This window comes from Benincasa hispida, chromosome 8 (genome assembly GCF_009727055.1).
Source record: "Benincasa hispida cultivar B227 chromosome 8, ASM972705v1, whole genome shotgun sequence".
NCBI lineage: Eukaryota > Viridiplantae > Streptophyta > Magnoliopsida > Cucurbitales > Cucurbitaceae > Benincasa > Benincasa hispida.
Genome location: NC_052356.1, coordinates 62,751,556 through 62,760,687, shown reverse-complemented (window position 1 = coordinate 62,760,687; position 9,132 = coordinate 62,751,556).

Sequence of the window (9,132 nt, the reverse complement as noted above, 5' to 3'; positions counted from 1 at the left end):
GTCTATATGATCAAAATAGTGAGTTTGATGGTTGGTCCCTTGAGCGACATCCAGTCATGCCACCTATGCTGTGTCCTTACCTACAAAGTCTGTAAAATAGGATGAGTATATAATATACCCAGTAAGTAGTTCTCACTTAAGGTAGTGACCAAATGCATAGTCACAGGCAATATGTCATGAAAACATATGATTATGACCCAAAACATAAACTTATAATAACATGAGGTGGTCAGTTATGCTTTCAACGTAAGTTCCTCTACTCTGGTAGGAAGATGAAGACTTAAGCGAAAACTAACCCATCTGATGATTAGTGGGTCATGAACTCAGTAGAGCCAGAGTCGCATCTAACATCAACCATTAGCATAAACGTAAGGTTGGACTAGAGGGGTGCAACCATACATACCCTACTAGTCTCTAGCATAAACATAACATGAGATTAGGTCTAGATGGGTGCAACCATACATGTCTTGTCAGCCTGGAAGCATAACCTATACCTAATTAAAACTTGATCTTAGCATAATCGTGAACAAATGCATGTGGTCCCTTGTAGAGAAATGACATACATGTATACATTGGTACATATATTTTTATTTCCTTTAATTTGTTTCTATACTTAACCGACATAGTCATATGCTCTGATACCAAGCTGTAAAAACCTTTAGGATGTATCTTGAACGTTGATCCTCGTATGTCTCCACACACAGTTCAAGACTCATATAACAACCTAGGATGTTAGTTTATTGGATTAGAGTTATTTAGGTAAGATAATTACAAGATAAGCAATAACTATTTATTGTAATAAACATTAATAACACTTTATTAATGATCGGTCAAATGTTACATTTACTATCTACGAGTTTTAGGGCATAAAACCCAACAACCGGGAAATGTACCATTGTAAGGGCATTAGTAATAGTCTATTTGCACTGTAATTCACAGGCTACCATAAGAATTTCCAAGAATAGTGTGTATAATGGCAAAATGCCTCAGAGATGAAGCTGTGAAGCAGTTGTTGAAAGAAGGAATTATCTCCTTGGAGTTTGTAAGGACTGAGAGAAACTTGCCAGATCCTATCACCAAAGGCCTAACAAGGAGTGTGATTCTAAAATTTTCAACAAGTATGGGACTCAAATCCTTATAATAGTCTCTAGCCCTTAATTTGGGAGGTCTATTGCGGTAGACTTGATGTTCCATGCATAACTCTTTATTTGGTTGGTCTATTGCGATAGACTAGATGGTCCATAGCCCTTTATTTGGGTGGTCCTAGTACAGACTTGATAGGCATAACTAAAACCTTTAAAAAAATTTCATAGCCCTTTATTTAAGTGGTCCTGGGTATGGACTTGATGGATAATTCTAAAATCTTCAAAGCTCAGTTTTTTAGTGGTTTTTCTTTGACAGACTTGATGAAGCTGGTCTTGGTATGGACAAAATATGAAGTCTCCATAGCTCAGTTTTTTAATGGTCTATGACTTGATGAAGCAATTAACCTGATTGTGAAGGTATGGGTACCTTCTATAAAAAAGTTTAAGGGTCTTTTGCTAGAGCTTTCACGTTGACTTGAGGTTCTATGTGCATGGCCTTAAATAGCACGCTTTTATCACCGAACCAATAGAAATTTAAAGAGTAAAACGTGTTGTGGGCTCTCAACTAGAGTTATTAAAAGTTCAAGAGATAACTCATTCTCTTTAGTAAAGTTGTTACCCCATTTCACTATGCATCCATTCAAATCATCAAGATATCGATGTTTAAATTTGGTTTCCTAACTTTATTTCGAAAACAGGTTATATATATATATGTGTGTGTGTGTGTGTGTGTGTGTGTGTGTGTGTTTATTTCATTTGCTATATCAGTCATTCGTGGGGGATTGTTGAGAATGACTAACATAGGAAAAGAAAATGCATGAATTAATTGTTGCTGATTAATTCCAAAAATTAATTTCAATTAATTCTAAAACTGTTTTTAAAATTAATTTCAAAACGGTTTTTTGTTTTTAGAAATCGATCTTACCTTAGTTTTGAAAAGAAAGAAATAGAGAAATTTCTGTATTTCCTATTCATATATATTTTTTTTCTAAATCTATTGTTTTCTAAGCATAATTTTCATTGGTTTTAATCTATTTTTCGGCAAGTGTACGCCTAAAATTGGAAATTGTGTTAACCTTGGGGACTAACAGGTATGGTTATTAGCACCGAGGTCACACCGTAATTGCTTTCAGCACGGTGGTTCTTCCATGGTACAACAACGTTTCGACATCTGTATCTAACACTGTCTTATGGAAAATGATCTCAGAGGGTGATATTTCAAAGATGGGGATTTGCTCAATGCCCTCATTAGAAATAACCCCTCCTTTACCTAGAAAAACATTGTTTGGGTAGGAAACTCTTTAAAAAGGGTTACAGATGGAAGGGAGGCGAGCATAGTATTCAAATCGACATTGATCCGTGATTTAGTAAAAAGGGATGCAGTGCCTCTGTGCTTTGCAATGCCCATATGGAAGGAAGAGAGTGAATAGCATGATAGAGTCTTGAAAAGTGGAGTTGATCAAAAATGATTTTTTCCCTGTTGATTTTCCCTGTTGATGTTGAAGCCATCCTCAATCTTGGTCTAGGCTTTGGGTTATCAAGAGATGAGATCATTCAGAATTAATGATTCTAGAGGAAATTTTTTTGTGAAAAGCGCATATCATCTTGCTACTTTTATGATCTCTTGCAATTCAGCTTTCCCTTCCTCTAAGGCTCATTCGGTCTCACTTTGGAAAGCAAAAGCACTTCCCAAAGCAAACCTTTGTGTCTGGAGAATTATCTAGGACATCATCCTGACTAAAGTCAACATCATTAAAAAAGGGGTCAATACTAATCCTTTGTGTCTGTTTTGTAGGAAAGACATAAAGTTCTACTTCACATGTGCTTTGGACCTGTAAGTTCTCCAAGGGTATTTGACTCCGCTACCTCCCTTACATATGGCCCCTCCTTTCTGACTGTAGGGTTTTATGGTCGCCATCCTATCTTTGGGGGTGGATGGTTGATAAACTTAAGGAAGATGATTAGTGCAAGGTCATCACTATCTTGTGGTGCCCAGCTATCAAAATTCTATTAACAACAATGGGATCAAAGTGTTGCTTGGATAGTTTCAACATAAGTTTACCACTTATCTTGATCAGTGTCCTTATGAGCTCTCTATTGTTCCACAAGATACTCGTTTGGAGAGCTTGATTAATCAAGTTTCATGGTGCGCCCCTCAAATGAATGAATGGAAGCTGAATGTTGATATTTCGTGGAACTCTGAAAAACATTGCGATAAGGTGGGGTCAGTGGTTTGTGACTCCCTTGAATTTTCTATCTGTGCCAATTTTTTAAAGATCTCTCAGGAGTGGTTCGTCAAATTATGGGAATTCCAAGCTATCATTGAGGGTTTTAAACATATTGGTTCTCATTTCTTCTCCCTTTCCCAGGCTTATCATGGTTGAATATGATTCTTGGGAGGTGGTAAACTTGATTAACAACTGCTCATAAGACTATATGGAGATGATGAAAGTAGTTGATGAGATCATCATTTTGGCGAAGCATATGAAAATTGTCTCTTTCTCTTTCTGTCCTCATGCTCAAAATCAGGTTGCCCACTAGGTAAGTCCACTAGAATACCGATTTTCCAAATACTTTTGGTGTTCCTGATTCTTCCATTTCGAAAGATTTTGGGAGGTGCTAGGACTTTTCTTTTCCCTTTGGGTTTCTGATGTTATTAATGTTGACCTTTCTCTTCCATTCTTCCCTTGATTTTGGGGTTTATTGAAGTTTATTTCAAAATGGAAAAAAAAATTAAATAAAAAGTCTTGTAGATCTATAAGGGCAAACATTGTAAATAATGTAAAAATAGTGATGGCGAGAAGACAAATAGTTTAGTGTTCTTGATTCCCATTAAAAATATGATTATTGTGTTCCAGAGAGATGTGCCACAAATAAGTATGTGATCTATCAACATTTTGTTAGAGTTAATGTTGATTGAAAGTTACCAAACAAATAACAATACAGTGAATTGATGAGATTACCTAGACAGACCTTTTATTATAATTGATAATTGACTTAGTTTGATTTGAAGTTCAATGTAGGTATTTAAAAATAAAATAAAATTATGTGAATTACTTATTAATTATTAGAGATGTCCATTTAATTCTAGCAACTAGAAACTCTGACAAATAATCTCTAATATACACAGGAAATGAAGGAGAGAGGAAGTAATAGTTTTTTTCCATTCGACAAGGATTATATTCCATATTTCCGAATCTGTCCACGTGTCACTCTCTCTCTATATAAACCCAATCGGACGATCTTCTTCGTAGCATATTCTAATTATTTTGTGATTTTAATTTTTTTTAAATATTGATTTTATAGTATTTTTTTTTCAGTATTTGCCTAGGTTGTTGTATAGTAGTACTTTTGTCCTGATGTGATAATTATAAATATTTCAATAAGTTTAAGACCTTTAATGTTGTAATTTTAAGTTAGAAAAGCTTTAATGTTGTTTTATTTAAACTTTAACTTTTAGAAATTAAGGATATTTAACCTTTTAATTTCATCTTAGCAAATTACATAACAAATGAAAATTGTATTGAAAATGCTCCGTTTAAAGATTAACAATAAATTACTAAAAAAATAGAAATATCTTTTTGGTCTCTACGTTTTGGATCTAGTTTCTATTTAATTCTTAAGTTTTAAAATGTTACACATTTAGTCTTAAACTTTTGAGTAGTCCTTAGGTTTCAAAATACTATAATTTTACCTTTGGTTGCTTCAATTTGGTCCTTATGTTTCATGATTTACGCTTTTAAATTCCATTTTTCACTAGATACTCTATTTTCATCTTTAGAGTTAATTTAGGTTAATAAATTAAAAATTGTTAAAAGAATTATAATCCACTAAGTTTCACTATTTTTATCACTTTTAAAATTAAATTTGAAATTTCACTGTATAATTATTTTTAATTAATTAATAAAAATTGATGTCAATAATTGAAAGTTAGTATTTAATGAAAAATTAAGTTAAAAAAGATAAAATTTTGAAACTCATAGACCAAATTGAAATAAAACTCAAATCTTAAAGGTAAAATTATAAAATTTTGAAACTTAGAGACTAAATTGAAACGAAACTCAAAATTTAAGGACTAAATGTGTAACAATTTAAAATTTAAGGACGAAATTGAAACTAGAGTCAATACCTAGGGACTAAAAAGGTATTATTCCCAAAAAAAGTATTTAGTTAAAAATAAATGAAAATTTGATAAAAAAAAATGGAGAATTTTTCTCGTGGGAATAAAGAAATAAATAGAGGGCAGGGATGGAAAATGTTGTTCTATTAATTTAAATTTGAACTTTTCTAAATTTTTGGGGAAATTTTCTCATCCCCGTCCGGTGTACATCTTTAAGCATTATTGTATTATGCTAAAGTTTCACGATGACTCCTCAAGCACAAGTAGAATAAATAGTGATTGTCTATGTAGGGAGCGATTGGGGTGCTAAGTTTAGTTATTCTAACCTATGGGTTATTATAGTTGTGTTTGAGATGCAAACTATCTTGGTCTTATTATAATAATTTATGTTTGGGGTACAAACTATTTTAGTTTTGGTAAAAAAATAGAAAGAAAATAGAGGATGAGTAGAAAATAAATATTATAGCAAAAAGTAAATACTATAACAAATAGTGATTTGAAATAGTAATATTATAATTAATTGTAGAATAAAATAGTTGAAAACACCAATTATTATAATTGGAGTCTCAAATAGGGAAAAGAAATAACAAGTTCAGCAAAAGTATCATTTCTATGCACATACATACAACTATATAATTATATACACAAATTCAAAGACTTCTAAATTGTTTAAAAGAGAGTGAAATAATAAAACCATTTTTTTTTTTTTTTTTTGGGTTGAGAGGGAGATTGGAATAGGATATTAGAATAAGAGTAATGATTAGATTGCACCTATCATCGTATTCTTCCTTTATTTTATTCACGGATTTTTTTTTAAAAAAAAATTATTTAAAAAGAATGTACCACGTGACAATTTTATTAGAAATTGGATAGACGGCAGCTTATACATCCCGACTGCACCTAAATTTTTTCCTTAGAATAATGGGTTTGTGTGGTAGGGTCAAGGTAGTGATGTAGGGAAGGGGAAGACCAAATAATGTGGGGTTAGCCCTGAGATGTGGGCTATCACACTTTTGTGAATATATATGGGACATTTTTCTCATGACCATTAGTTCATCAGGTTTTGAAGGAAAGCAAAACAATTGGGTGTCTCCCACAGAGACAATCTGAGCTTGTCTTTTCATTTACATTGCATTTGATTGAAAGAAAAATATATACATATATTATTCAATTTGCCAAACCCAAAAAGCTGCACCAAAAACTGTCAAAAACATATAATTGCATATATTCCTTTTGTTGGTTGGATATATCAAACTTTTATCACAACTTTGTGTGTTATCTATATGACAATGGGTTTTAAGTACAATTCTCTTCACATTGCTTTTCCAACCAAATGTGGTTGAGTGTGTCATCGGTTGTGTTTTGAGTGCCTTAGCCCCTCGATTGTGTTTGGAGTGTGTCATCAATTGAGAATTTCATATCTAAAAAATGAACGTCTCACGTTATTTGTAACCTATCAATTAGGATTATTTATCTAATAGTCAATTAGTTGTGAGATATAATCTCATAGAGTTCATGATATCCAAATAGGTATTTAAACCAAATAATGATACGAACAAAAGATTCTCATTCTCATCCTATGGACTTGAAGATAAGACGTCAATAATTAACATTATATGTTGTCTAAATATTTACAAGTAAAAGAAGTTGAGTTAAGTGAAATCAAGTGAAATTTAAGAAGAATCGAGCTTTATCTAAGAAGCAAAAATTTCAAGTGGGACTTTGACTCTTGGATGATTATTATAAATTTATGGTTGGCTGATTAAAATAAAAGAAATTAGGGATTTATGATGAATATTAAATTTAATTTCAGTTTTTTGTCTTTTCATTTGCCGTTTAGGTTACATTTACATCATGGCCAATTATGGTCATAAATTGTGATAGTTACAATAAAATGCCTCAGTTTGAGGTTATATAGAGCTATGGTAATTTGTATTGAAAAGAAGATTTGGAAATGTAGAATTTTGGCTTTTTAAACCTTGAAAGTTTTCAAGCTTTGTGTTTTGTAAGTTCTTGTGATAGAATGCACGAATATTTGGAACAATCAAGTGAAAATTGATCAATTTTGTTTGTGGATTATTTGGAGGATCAAAGTTTGATGGGATTTTTCAAGTTTTGTCTAATCCTTGGTTCATTAGATTATCTAAGTAATATGTAATCTAATCTATCTTAGAAGTTGAGATCAAATTGATTCAAGGGTTGTTGAGGTTGAGTTCTTAAGTCATATTGTTAAACATGGTTACCAAGGGTTTCATATCAAATAGATATTATCTCAAGGGAGTATGTTAAAGTGTTGATATAATTAAAATTTACCGTAACTTACCAGTTTAAGTGTTTGAGTCAATTGATGATTTAATATGGTATAAGAGAAAGAGGTTATGTGTTCAAACCCCCTTAATATCATTTCCTCCCTAATTAATATTAATTTCAACCAGTGGGACCTTTTACAAATTAGTTTTTGATCGAACCACGTATGTTTATCATAGCATCTTCCTTCCCAATTTTAATTTGACGACTCATCTTTCATATTTTTTAGGTCCATTTATTTTTTTTATTTTTAGATTTTGAAAAGTAAGTCTATAATCATCCACTACATCTCTAAATTTCTTATATTTTCATCTAATTTTTATTCAAAAACCAATTAAGTCAATTTAAAGCTAAAAAAATAGATTTTTAAAAACTTGTTTTTATTTTTAAAATTTAGCTAAGAATTCAATTCTTTTACTAAAAAAAATGAAAATCGTTGTAAGAAATTGAGAGAAAATATGCTAATTTTTAATAATAAAAAATTAAAAACCAAATGATTACTGAGGTTCCCATTGGATAACCATTTTGTTTTTTGTTTTTGCTTTTAGAAATTAAGTCTATAAATAGTATTAAATTTCTTCATTTGTTATCTATTTTTCACTAAGAGTTTAAAAACCAAGCCAAACTTTTAGAACTAAAAAAAGTAGCTTTCGAAACATTGCTTTTGTTTTTGGAACTTGACTAATAATTCAACCATTTTACATGCAAATCATTTTAAAAATGTGGATGAAATAAGTTTAGTTTTCAAAAATAAAAACACAAAAATCAAATTATTACCAAATGGAGCCTGAACGAGGCCTTCGTTATTTTTCTAATATGGGATATGAAAAAAATTAAGGCTTCCCTTTACTTTCCAACATTTGATTGGTTAAGTTTCAACCTTCCCATCAACATTTGTATTGTTGTTTTGAAATATAATGGGTCGTTTGGTTTGAGGGAATAGAAGGTGGGAATGGACATAGATATATAAAATTCTTGTTTGGTTGGAGAATTTGAAATATTTATTTGGGAAACATTTTTCCCACGCGTCGAGGATGCCTCCCTTTACATATTTTTTATTCCTATCGTAATTGGTGAGTTTTTAATAAACCCCCACTTTTGCTTCTTCTTTTTTCTCCGTCTTTTATTCCTTTTTCCATCTATTTTTTTTCTCTTTTTTTATTCATTATTTTTCTCTTCTTTTTTTATTTATTATTTCAACTGTTTTTAAATAATTTTTCTACTTTATGTGATATTTTTACATATTTTTCTTTTCTATTTTTCTTTAATATATTTATGTTATTTATTTTTCCCATTTTCATTCTATTTATTATTCATCGGTTTTTTTCTTTTAATTTTATTATTTTATTTCCTTTCATTTTATCATTTTATTCTCATGTTTTATTGTTCTATGAATGAAAATTAAACCAAATTATTTTGTTTAAAATTATTATGATTGTAAATTAATTATTGAAAGATAAATTTGTTTTAATTTAATACTTTATAATTATTCATTATTCTGGTAACTTTAATTATAAATTACTCATTTTACAAATACTTGTAATTAATAATTTAATTATTATTATTATTTGATTGTTAAATAATTACTTTTCGCAAAATTTTGAATTGAATTATTGTTTA